The sequence below is a fragment of the Triturus cristatus genome, chromosome 4_1 (assembly GCF_964204655.1).
Source record: "Triturus cristatus chromosome 4_1, aTriCri1.1, whole genome shotgun sequence".
NCBI classification, from domain to species: domain Eukaryota; kingdom Metazoa; phylum Chordata; class Amphibia; order Caudata; family Salamandridae; genus Triturus; species Triturus cristatus.
Window position 1 is genome coordinate 232,640,777 of NC_140585.1, and position 12,382 is coordinate 232,653,158.

At 44.0% G+C, this 12,382-nt stretch overlaps 1 non-coding gene across 1 annotated transcript; it reads left to right on the forward strand.

Moving 5' to 3' along the window:
• The first annotated feature begins 254 nt into the window (after window positions 1-254).
• On the forward strand, window positions 255-353 carry LOC146854173 (small nucleolar RNA U13). Its single transcript, XR_014959010.1, has one exon. It is a non-coding gene; the product is annotated as a small nucleolar RNA U13 (small nucleolar RNA).
• Window positions 354-12,382: the final 12,029 nt, after the last annotated feature.

Here is a 12,382-nt window from a genome sequence, read left to right on the forward strand (position 1 = left end):
GGCAAGAAACTACAAACCGGACACGGATTGGCTACAGTACTGCATAGAAATTTAGCATATTAATGCCGTCGTGTGAACAGTACAACTTTATCTGTAGTCGTCTCTCTTTTCTTAACGAACATCGTAGACAACTCATGATAAGCACTGAGTTTGACTCGGGTAGATGTGGACAGACACGAGTAGCAAAATATTCTCGCCCTCACATTCATGAGAGAATCGGATTCTCCGGTGTTCCTCCGACACCTTTAACAGTGATCCTTCAGGTTCTTGCAAGTGAATAGTGGGATGTCGTACGCATGTGTGACGTGTGCCCTCTCATTCTTGTTACGACTGATCATATTACTCTTCTGAGCTTGAATGGGAGGTTCCTTGTATTTTAGACGCATCCTTTGTGTTAATGAAAGGGAAAAAAAATGTTTAGTTGTTTTGTGTAATCATTTTGGGGCATATCAGCAACAACCGGCGATAATTATCTCTAAGTGCACTTAGTGCTAGGATAATTATCGCCGGATAGCGTGGATTTTTATTGCTGAGATAGCGTGCTATATTAGCAACGTTTATCTCAAAAGCAATAAAAATCCTCATAAAATTATCGCCGCTTTTCGGCCGAAAACGGCCGCAAAAGCGGCGATAATTCTATCGTCTCGCCTTGCTGATATGCCCCTAAGAGCGTAAACAGTGGAAAAACATGGTATTTCTCATAATCGGGTCTTCAACGCTGTCAACCTTCGCAGAGATCTCTGATCTTGGCTTTATGTTCAAAATCTGCAAGCCTCAGGTTAAAATACTGGTTTAGAAGCTGAGGTGGCTGATACATTTACTGCGGTAGTGCAATGTCCTGAGAACTGATTGTAAAAATCCTGCTAGATCCGAATCGTATTTGATTGGGTTATTGCATGTTTTTTAGACACAAGCTCCAAGCACAGTAAATGGATGAGTCGGTTACGCACCTCCTGCAAACACCACCATGTACATTGCAAGGGATATGCCTGAATCCTAGCAAGTTTTAACTCATTCTTTTGATCGTGTAGTTTAATTTCATCAGTTATCGAGTCCTAAAAACCGTTTGGTTTGGACTATGTTCTATAAAGAATAATCATAATTCTGTGCTTATTTTGTACATATACCAACCTAACAAAATGCAGCACTTTAAATTTACATTTTATAGGAAATTGCACATTTTTGGCAACTTTATTCGGTTGTGTGAATGAGTGGGTGAGCAGAAGAATGGGTAAAAGCTTAGATGGATGAGCGAGTGTGTGGAGGGATAGAAAAGAATTACTGAATACATGGATGATTAATGGGTGACTGAGTAATGTAAATTAGATGGCCCTGAGTCATCAAAATGAATATTTCTTATGTGGTGTGAACATTTCCTAAAAGAGCTGGAAAGATATTGTCTTCAGAATAAATCCAACACGAAAAAACATGCCATCTATTCGACATATGAAATGCTCAAGTTCCAGTTACACATTTTGGGAGATGGGTTCCAAATAACCCATTGCCAAAACAATTAGCAAGTCCAAGGGCCAGATGTACAAATAAGTCGGTTTGAAATTTCCTAATTGCGAACGTTTGCGATTCGCAATTAGGAGATCGCAACACCCATGTACGAATGTGTCTTACATACATTTTGTGTTTCCCAGTGGGTCGCATATAGACCTGCCTCATTAATATTCATGAGGTAGGTCTCGCTTTGCAACCCATTGGGAATGGCCTGCACTCACAGGGATGGTGGCCTGCTGGGAGCAGCAGACCACCATGTCTGTGACTGCTTTTTAAATAAAGCAATTTTTAGGTCTCGGCTGGCGTGGGCTGCGCACATGCGCAGTCTCGCTGCTGGGATTTAATGTTTTGGGTATTTTTCAGTAAAGGGCTTTAAGCCCCGCCCCTCTTTTCCATTGGCTGGCGTCACCATTTATGCTAAACGGTGGCCAGCCATTGGAAAAGAGCTTTTCGTGACGTTCACGTTTGGCTTTTTGAGCCGTCCCACTTGGACGGGCTCGTCTGCCTTCCGTGCGCCTTTACTTTTGTCGCAAAAGGTTTCTTATCTTTATGGGGCCATGTGTTCAAAACACATGGCCCCATAAAGACAAGAAATGGTCTTGCCCCAGACGAAAGTGAAAGCGGACCAGTGTACACAGTTACACGCGTATTCACGAACCAATACGGAATAAATATATGGTTTATTTTATACAATGGCCACACAAACGTTAGAGTAAAAAAGAAAAGGTCGTACTTTTTGGTGCTTGGTTTGTCAAGCTTCACTTCTGCATTCTTGTTTAGATATCCCAAAGAATTGGATACATAGAGATCCTTAGGTGTTGGAAGTACAGCAGGCATGTCGGCCTCCAAGGGAAAGCTCTTCAAGCAAACGCTTGATCATCACATCAGCCGGTGGCATACACGTCTAGCATTTAGGAAAAGAGTCCCCATCAACGTGAAATAATATACAGACTAAAACATTATTTGATACGCAAGTGAGCACTTGATAAACACGCAGCGAGTTTCCCGGACACAAGACTTACTCCCCGTCTCCTTAAGTAGACCTATAAAAATCCGATTGCCTCTGTTTTACTTCCGACTCTTCCTGTTGTGGTTTTAGAGTCGGAAGTAAAACAGAGGCAATTGGATTTTTATAGGTCTCCTTAAGGAGACGGACAGTAAGTCTTGAGTCCGGGAAACTCGCTGCGTGTTTATCAAGTGCTCACTTGCGTGTCAAATAATGTTTTAGTCTGTATAAAATGAAACCATCTATTTATTCCGTATTGGTTCATGAATACGCGTGTAACTGTATACACTGGTCCGCTTCCAGAGACCTAAAAACAGAAGGCAGGGAGACCTAATGGTAACGCTAGCCTATAGTGACTGACAGACTGGGGGTGGTAGAAGGAGGTGCCGAGTGGCCTGTATCAGCCGTTGAGGCCTGCGATTGGTTAGAAAGAAAAAGGACAGCCTCGAGAACAGCCGCCTCAGTCACGCCGGAAGTGTTCAACTCAAGCTTCCCAGAATAGACAGCCCCTAGCACCCCGAAAATGATAGTGACTCGTTCCTATAACACCAACGCTTAAGGCCGGAGTACGAGTAGGTGCAGGAGATTCCACATCAGCGTTTTGCTGTGTGTGGTAGAAGGGTAAAGAGGCTTATTTATTTATTTTATTTTTGTGCTTTTAAGTTTTATATAGCACGGACATGAACCAGAGGCATCAGAGCGCTTCAAAATAAAGCCAGAGCTTAGCAATAACATATAAAAATATACATGGACATTAAAGGTGAATTGAACTCCGGGTTTATTTAATGCATTTTTATATAGCGCGGACTTTAGCCAAAGGTGTCAGAGCGCTTCACAATAGAACCAAGTACGTTACAGGAGAATTTTACGTATTTACATGTTACAGAAACAAACGAGAAAGTAGAAAAAGTAGAATAAAACAATAGATGGCAGTCACAAAAAACATATTAGGATGAAGGTCGTACAGGCATAGATTACACATTTACAATATTCAAAGAACTTCCTTGAGGGACAGGGCTGTTTCGGTGCTGCAGTTTTGAGTGAAACCAGACTGGAAATAGTCAACAAGCATTAAAAATGCAATAGGTCTCGCCTTTGATTAAGTTAAAGCTGTTTGCTTTGCTATACAATACCATTAGCAAAGCAAATGGCTTTAACTTAATCAAAGGCGAGACCTATTGCATTTTCAATGCTTGTTTTGTAATGCAGCCCATTTTGCTTAAAGGAAAACGGGATACATTTCAAAAATAAAAATAAAAAGCTACCTTTTCATTTTTTAAGAGTAGGCAGTGGTCCGTGAAACCACTGCCTGCTCTTAAAAAATGTTGGCGCCCACATTCACACAGGGGAAGGGATCCCTAAGGAACCCCTTCCCATTTGTGATTGGGTTACCCCCAACTTGAAGTTGCTGGTAACTGCAAATGTTTTGCGACCACATTCCTGGACGCAAAACATTTCTATATACCAGTGTTACTCACTATTAGGAATGAACACCCATAACATATCCCTTCCTAGTAGCAACTTGCAAACCCTATTTTGCGAGTCAGTAATAGTTTACCGACTCGCAAGATGAGGTTGATACATGCCAAAAAGCATTTAACCGGCTGCAGATGGCCCAATGGGTCGTTTGTGAGCTGGAAAATGCTTCGTACATCTGGCCCTAAATCTTGGAGAATAATCTCAGCCACAGAGTGTGCTGTGTCGTCCACTGTATGGCGATGATTTAGTAGGATGTATTAGAGGAAATATTCAGCCATAGCACTTTGCTGGTGACATTTAACCGTGTATAAATGTGAAAACAAAGACATTCTTTCATGATTCAGGCTCCTGACCTGTAGAGCAATCCCAGAGCTAAACATCAAATTCTCAATCCATACCAGTAATCTGCATTTCTTTCGATTTTAGATGAAGAGAGTGTCAAAATAAAAGCCGGGTAAAGCTAGACCTTTTTGCTCTGGCGATGCTTGTTTCTATTAGCTTGATACACTGAAAGCCAGGCGCCAACATGCATAATCTTGGAAGATTTTATGTCAAGACTAGGAGCTAGCATTATGCTGTGGTAAGTAAAAGGGGCCAGCGCTCCATGTATGGATTAGGGGGCATATTTATAAGGAGCTTGCGCCGCCACTGTGTCACTTTTTTTGACGTGGTGACGGCGCACTCCTTGCTCCATATTTACAAAATGAGGATTTATGCCCTATAATCACTTTTCTGAGTCCTGCATCGTTTTTGTTCCTGTACCACAACTGACTGCATCAGGCTACGTTAATTACATGCAAGGTGGGCGTTTTCCTGTAAGATCCAAGGCAGAATTGACACATCCATATTAACAAGAATTTTGAAAAGTGACGCATCTTTGGCAAAAGTCCTGCAGAGTAAAAATGCAACTAAATCCTTGAGCATCGGCAAATGAGGAGGAAAAATGATGCGTTGGCATTGGTACATAAGCAGAACATACCCAGAGCACTCTGGAAAGCTTAATTATACCATGGAGCTACTCATACTGCAGCTCGGAGCAGGAAGACGATGACAACGACCCCCCGCCACCATCACCAGCACAACCTCCACTATCACCACAGAAGCAGCACAGGAGAAAGGAGTGAATATACTGGCAGAGGATTAACCCCGTTGACCTCAGGGAGGATGAGGTCATCACCCATTACAGGCTTAGGAGGGGGTCCATTGTTCTACTGTTGCACCAGATTGCACCAAGGCTGCAGACAACATCCCAGAGGTGCACCAACATCCCTCTGCAGGCCAAGCTGATGGCAGTATTACAAATGAAGGTGTCTCAACCTACCACACCCAGATGGCTGCAATATCACAGACATACTTTTCAGCATTCCTACCCTTTGTCCTAGATGCCATCATAAACTTCACACCCCAGTACCTCATGTTCCCCAACACACAGCAGAAACTCCTGAAAAACAAGCACGGCTTCTATGCAATTGCTGGATTCCCACACGTGTTGGGGGCATTGGACTGCGCACATTTGCAACCTGCAGCTACATCCCTCCTGTATCAAAATTGGAAGCACACATATTCCATAAATGTGCAGCGAATAGTGGACCATCGGCGGATCTTCATCAATGTGCAGGCAAATTACCCTGGAAGTGATTATGATGCATACATATTCATGCATTCCATATTAAACAAGCACTAACAGAATGGGACATATGGGAATGGGCCAATGGCTGGAAAGTACATCTCAAGCAATGACTGACCTCATTACAGTAAATTATTTTGGTCAAAATAGCCAAATATGTGTTGGGTGAAAAAGACAGTGCAGATGTAGCAGGTGTGGGCCTCGAACTTGCATCATACTACATGGCACATGTGCAATACAACCCTCCAAGTCACACATATTAAGACCTGTAAAGCCACTGTAGGCCTCATGTACAAGAGGCCTGTGCTGCTAGAGCTGAAATTTGAATGATTTTCTGGTGGAACAGTTCTTCGAATCATATCTATATGGCAAATCATAGTCATCCGGTATGCCCTGGCATGGCCTCATAGCTATGCTGTATTGCCTTACTCTACGTCAAGGATGTGTTCCATGGGCCTGATGGTGGTTTTCTCCATGCAACACCAATGTGGGCATATTTACAAAAAATTGGCATAGGGCAGTGGCGCCGGTCATTTTGCTGCACTGGCCTCCGCCAAGTTGAAAGGACAGAAAAGCACCATCTTTGCAAGATCCGGTTAATTCCTGTGGTTTCAGCCAGCGCTGGTGCAAAAATTGCAGCCACGTGGCATCACAGGCACCCTTGCGAATAGGCAGCCATTTATACACCAGCACAGTGTAAGAGGACATAAATGCACCGTATCTCATCCATACAGCACAATCATGCCCTTTTCTTTTCACACAGAGAAGCGCAGCAAATTGACATGCAGCGCTGCCCTGCGTGAAATCCTAGTATGTGAGCCATTCATTAGTGCAATCAATTAGATGTGCCACTATACAAAGGTGGAACAGGACTGGTGCTGCTCTTCAAACATGGAATGGGGAAACATGACGGAGGTGGACAGAGCTCTGCAACATGTAAGTGGGCAGTCTGAGTGACATTTCTAAGCCTTTTAACAGAACATGATCCAGCCTACTGCCCTCTGCACTGCACACAGCACAGTGAAGCGTTGCGACATAGCTGGGTGCACTGCAAAGCATGCTCTTTTGGCCCACATTGCACCTTGTTAACATTGTTAACATTTGCCTGCAGCTGTTCCTCGTGTGCTGCCCTGTCGTATCCAGGGACTTGTGCCACTAACTAGTCTGGTACGACAGCTGCCACCAATTCCTCCATGACATCCAGTTCCTCCAGGGGCGCTAGGCTCCCTCCTCCGGTCTGCATTGCTGCCTCAGGTTATTGCCAGTTTCTCCTTTGTTAGGCTCATTAAATCATGCCAGCTCTTCTTGCAGTTAGTCACAGTCCTCACAGCTTGCCACATAATGTTGACCTTCTCCATGATGGATTGCCAAATGGCCTCTTTCCTACGTAGTGGCAATTTGGAGGTGACAAAGAGCAGATGTTGGCACTGTGTCACCTAAGAATCAAGATCTCATTCTCCTTCTCACTGAAGTTGGACTTACTCTTCCACTGAGAAGCTGCAAGGACATTCCGGCTGGTGCTGGGGTTGTTGTCCTTGCTTCTGCTGCCTGCTCTCTGCTTCATGGCTGCCTTCAGTAAAGTGTACCATGTGTTTTTTTCCCCTGATGCATCCAAGTGTGGATTGGTGGTCTATGGGCTCATATGGCAATGTTTATTAGGTAGCGGACTAGAAGGCCATTAGATAGGGAAGATAGGAATGTTTTGCCAGCAGAGTGTTCACATCTACGTTTCGGAGATGAGGCTTGTGTAACCCCAGGTTTGGATACTGATCTGATTAGATTTCCTATTAAACTTAGCACCGATCAGAGGGAAGGACTTGAGAGGTCCTTCAAGCAGTGTTAGGAAAATTGATGTCTGTTGCAGGTGCATTGGCTGAAGTTTTCGATATAGCAGAGGAGTCCAAATGTACCTCTTTTTACAAACTGGGTGCAGAGATCCTTTTGTTTGCTGTGTAGCACTACTGCAGCCTTCTTGTAGGAAGGAGAATGGTGGTTCTGATAAATAGAAACCCTCAGTCAGGAGACATGGCTTATAAAGTGTCTGGTACAGGGACAGACAGCCTTTTGTTTGTATACAAAATGGTGAAAAGCATAGGTAAATAAGTGTCAACATTCACAGCCCTGGATAAAACACATCATTCCATGTGCAGAGCATGTGGTGGGCTTGGAAGATTTGGGAGGGAGTTTGGTAGAAATTGTTTTTCCGACCCAGACCCAGTTCTATCCCAAAGTAAAAAAAACATCTTTATGGATTTCAGGTAGCAACAGGACTTTTCCCACTGCACAGGAGATTTCAAAGAGCCAGAAGTGGAAGAGGATATTTTCAGGCACAAACTTCAACCGAGTTAAGTACAGTAGCAGGCTTGTCTTCTTTCCCTAAAAAGGTGGGTGGAAGGTTTTTTCGATTTGTGGACAATTTGACGAAACCTAAAAAAAGATTTGACCATTATAAGGTTACAAACGGGAGTTCTTGGAAACTCTATTCCAGATCGAAGAGCCACGGTTATTGTTTTGATTTTGCAGAGGTACCGACATTTTTAGGGGCATATGTACAAGCCCCTATCGCCACCACAACGTCACATTTTACACTGCCTTGTAAATAAGGCCCCCTTTCACGCTATGCTTAGCATTATTCCTCCTCGTTTTTGCTTTTCCCGTTTGTGCTGCCATGTGCAGCACACATGGAAAAGGCAAAATGCCTTGGATTGTTCATGTACAGGAAGGTCTCCCTTATTTAGAAAGGTCAGCTTTGGATCCATATTATGGTTTGGAATTTTTGAGCTTCAAGGTCCACATGAGGAAGTCGGTGTCAAAGCTTCCTCAGAAGAGGTGCTGGGGCACATTGGCTGTTTTGTGGCCACCACAGGGCTGGCCTAGCAGCAGAGAGCCTCCGAAGCACACCTGTAGTCCGCTGCTCTGCTCCTGCTTCTCTTAGTCACACTCTCAACCTGGGTACTCAGAAGGATGCTTCGGGTCTGTGCTGAGGCATTTTACATGAAGAAATTCCAAACTGTGACAATGTTCAAGATATAAACGTCTTATCTCTCTGAGTCAATAGACAACTCATACCACTGCACTGGGAATAGGCTTTACTGCAAAGTATCTGCAACATGCTCTATTCCAGAGCACACACAATTGATCCAAGCCTTTAAAAGTGAGGAAAAAGAAATACTTGAACATCTGTATCTTCTCTGTTCCCAACATTTAATTTGCAATAAAGCTGTGGAAATAACAACACAAAAGTGCAGCCTTCAACTGTATAATTGGAACTATCACATCCGATCACAATGCATTAAAAAACCGAGATAGAACTGTTCAAGCGGTGTAAAGAGTGACACGATTGATAATCAACTCAACATATCAACTTAATCATCCATTCAATAGTTGCACAATTGCCTCAGCGTACACACCCTAATACGTCAGGGCAGGGTAGGGTTAGTGTTTCTTTGTCGGTTTACAGGAGCCCAGCTGTGGGCACTGGTGAATTGAACAGAGGCAGAAGAGAAGGGCAGCTGAAGGTCAATGGGATGAGCTGATTCAAGGCTGCCATTCACCCACCCTACAATATTTATGTAAAAAGCAACGTGAGAACTTGACATCAGACTGTTCTCACTGTTCTATATGGGAGCTTTCACATTAGACAGAAGAGGTCCCAGCAGCACTATCTGGTGAACTGCTGGGCCCTAACAAAATGTAACATTAAATTAAAAGGACACTGGCCTACAAGCCACTTGCACTGAAACGGACTACATTTTAAGCACATGTGCACAGTGTGCACAGGAAATAGGCCTTCTCTCACAGTGAGTAGAGCCAGTAGCTGAAGTGGGTTGGACAATTGCCCCATTTTTAGTCCTGTGGTGGGAGTAGGAAAGTGTGAATGACAGTTAATAAGGCCAATTGAAGAAGAATGATGAATTAAAGCTCATATATGTATGCTTGTGTTTGTGTTTTGAAGGATTTTCTTTCAAAAACAAAGGGGCTTATTTACAAGCCTCTTTCGTCACTTTTGCGTCATTTTTAACATGGGAAAGGTGACGTGTGGGTGGCGCAAGGGGCTTGTAAATAAGCCCCAAAAGGTCTTGTTTAACACCAGACTTAATGAAGAAAGATTGAAAGTATCATTATATGAGTCGCTTCTGATTGCATAGATGTGCACTGTACTTCATTTCTCAGACACTGGTGTACAAACTGCCCTGCTCCTTCACCCGTGACAGTTGATCAGAGAAGACGGCCCTTACTTTTAAATGACCTCACAGGAGCCTGCAGTTTGGAGCTGGGAAGGCAGGCATCTCCAGTGGCCGCTGGGGAGGATGCTATTCTAAAGCTATGCAAAGCTGGCGCAGATCTCAAAGGTTGCCATGGATATGATGAGAAGATGCTACAGCTTAGACCTGTTTTTCTACAGGTTCTGGAATCATGGGCCACCAGTCCAGATGGCTTCAGGGGGAAGTACAGAGGCCGCGGGAATTGTTTCTCAAACAGTCTTCAAGGATTAGAAAATGTTGATTCATGCTTTATGTACTACAAAGATGAGGCATCTCAATTTTAATGTATACTTTAAAAGGCACAAACAACTGTGTCGCTTAATTGCCCGCATTCTCTGTGGCGAGGTTACCTCAACTGTACCATGATTTAAGTTTCACAGCAACATAAAGAGATTTATTCTTCAATAACAATGTCCACTCTCAAAGGTATAAACAGATACTGCTTTAAAAGAAGTATCATACAGTAATGTTCATGTTCAGCTAATAAGTGTAGACACTAATGTTTTCCATTTTTTCTTTACCTGCAACCTCACTGATGCTGCCACTGCCTCCTCTCATCTTGTCTCCTCTTGTAGGAAGTATAGATGGAGCTCTTAGGATTCTGTTAAACTTTATTACATAATCACAGAAAATAGGCCAAACAGTCATGTGAAGGCTTCCTCACACATATACTATCTTCTATAAACAAGTATTCAGAACAAGCGTTGGCAAAGCCAATAGGCGTAGAGGTTGCTGACAGCAGTTTGGCTTTGTCAGTGCTTTTTTTGTCATGGTTTCCCAAAGCTTTACTGTTGGGAGAGCTGCTGGGACCTTGATATATATATATGCAAAAACAATAGCTAAAAGCAAATATAGGTTTTTGGTTTCAAAAAGCTTACATTATTATAGTAATTCCCCTTCTACGCTCATGACGGAATGGTTTTGTCATGAGCCACGAGGGGCTTGTGCTCATGATGGAACCGTTCCATCAAGTCACCCACTCATGGGAAAAGAGCTGGTGCTCCCCCCAAGGGCTACCCATCTACACCCCCAAACAGGGATGGCTGCGGAAGAATTTCTGCTGCCACCCTCAACCTCTGCAATCCTATTACATTAGTGCGCAAAGCGCGACGGCTGATGTCATCAGGAGAAGCCAGACGCGCTGGAAGCCATTTGCTTCCAGGCATCTGAGAGAACAGGAAGGTGTTTCCTGCTCCTAGGGGGGTTTCTCTGTGCATCGAGGCATCGGGAGAGAGAAAATAATTTTTCCTCTCTCCTTATGTCTCTTTGCTGCACGATCGCACATAGGGTCACGATCGTGCAGCAGGAATGCCTGCACTAGGCACAAGAGATTTTTTGTTGTTGTTTAAATTGAAGCGACCGCTTGGGCAAGGGTTGCTTCCAATGGGGATTCTTAGGGATTCTTTTTTTTTACAGATGGAAGCAACCCCTTGGGCAACAGTCGCTTCCAAAGGGGGGAACTTACTCTCTGCTGGTTTCTACCTCTCCCAGGGGCAGAGTCACCCATTTTTTTGTCCTTTCTGCCCCTAGGGATTTGGGGGGCTAGAAAATCCCACTAGGCATCAGGAATCTATTTTTTTTGCAAATGGAAGCGACCCCTTGCGCAAGGGTCACTTCCAAAGGGGGCACATTATTTGCTGCTGTTTTCTTCCCCCCGCCCCGGGTACAGATCGGCCTGTTTTTTGGCCCTTCTGCCCCGGGGGGGGGGGGAGACAGAAAACCCCACTAGACCAAGGGATTTCCTTTTTAAAGTGCATGGGGCAATGCCTTGGGCATGGAGCACCCCATAATTTTTTTTTTTTATACTTCTGTCTGTTATTGGCGCCACCCAGGGGTGGATCGGTCCATTTTGAAGGGCCATCTGCCCCCCCTCCCCCAGGGAGAATAGAAAACCCACTAGAACCAGACATTTATTTTTTTGTAAATGGACGTGACCAATGGCGCGTTCAAAGGGGATGATTTTCTGTTGCCTATTTTCAGCTTCCCCCCATTATTAGATCGGCCCGTTTTTTTGGCCTTTCTGCACTCAGGGGAGGCAGAAAACCCCACAAGACCCAGGAATATTGATTAAAAGTGCAGAGGAACATCTCTTGGGCAAGGATTGTCCCCAAAATTATTTTTTACTTGTCGTTTTCTGACCCCTACCCTGGGGTGGATCGGCCCCTTTTGAAGCCCATGGGCCCCCAGGGGAATGTTGAAAACCCACTAGAACCAGGGAATTTTTGTAAATGGAAGCAACTCCTTGGGCAAGGGTCATTTCCAAATAGGGGCATTTTGTATCAGCCATTTTCTGTGTCCCCTCTCCTGGGGGACAGATTGGGCTAAATTTCATCCCCTAGGTAAGGATCGTCCCTCAATTTGTGTTGATACTTGTCAGCCCTAATTGAAGGCCCATCTGGCAGATTGGCCTTTTGGGTAGTGACATAGCGTGTTACAATGTTAATTGTTTTATTACTTGTGAATTGCAATTTTAATGTTTTATTTCTACTTTTTATTGTA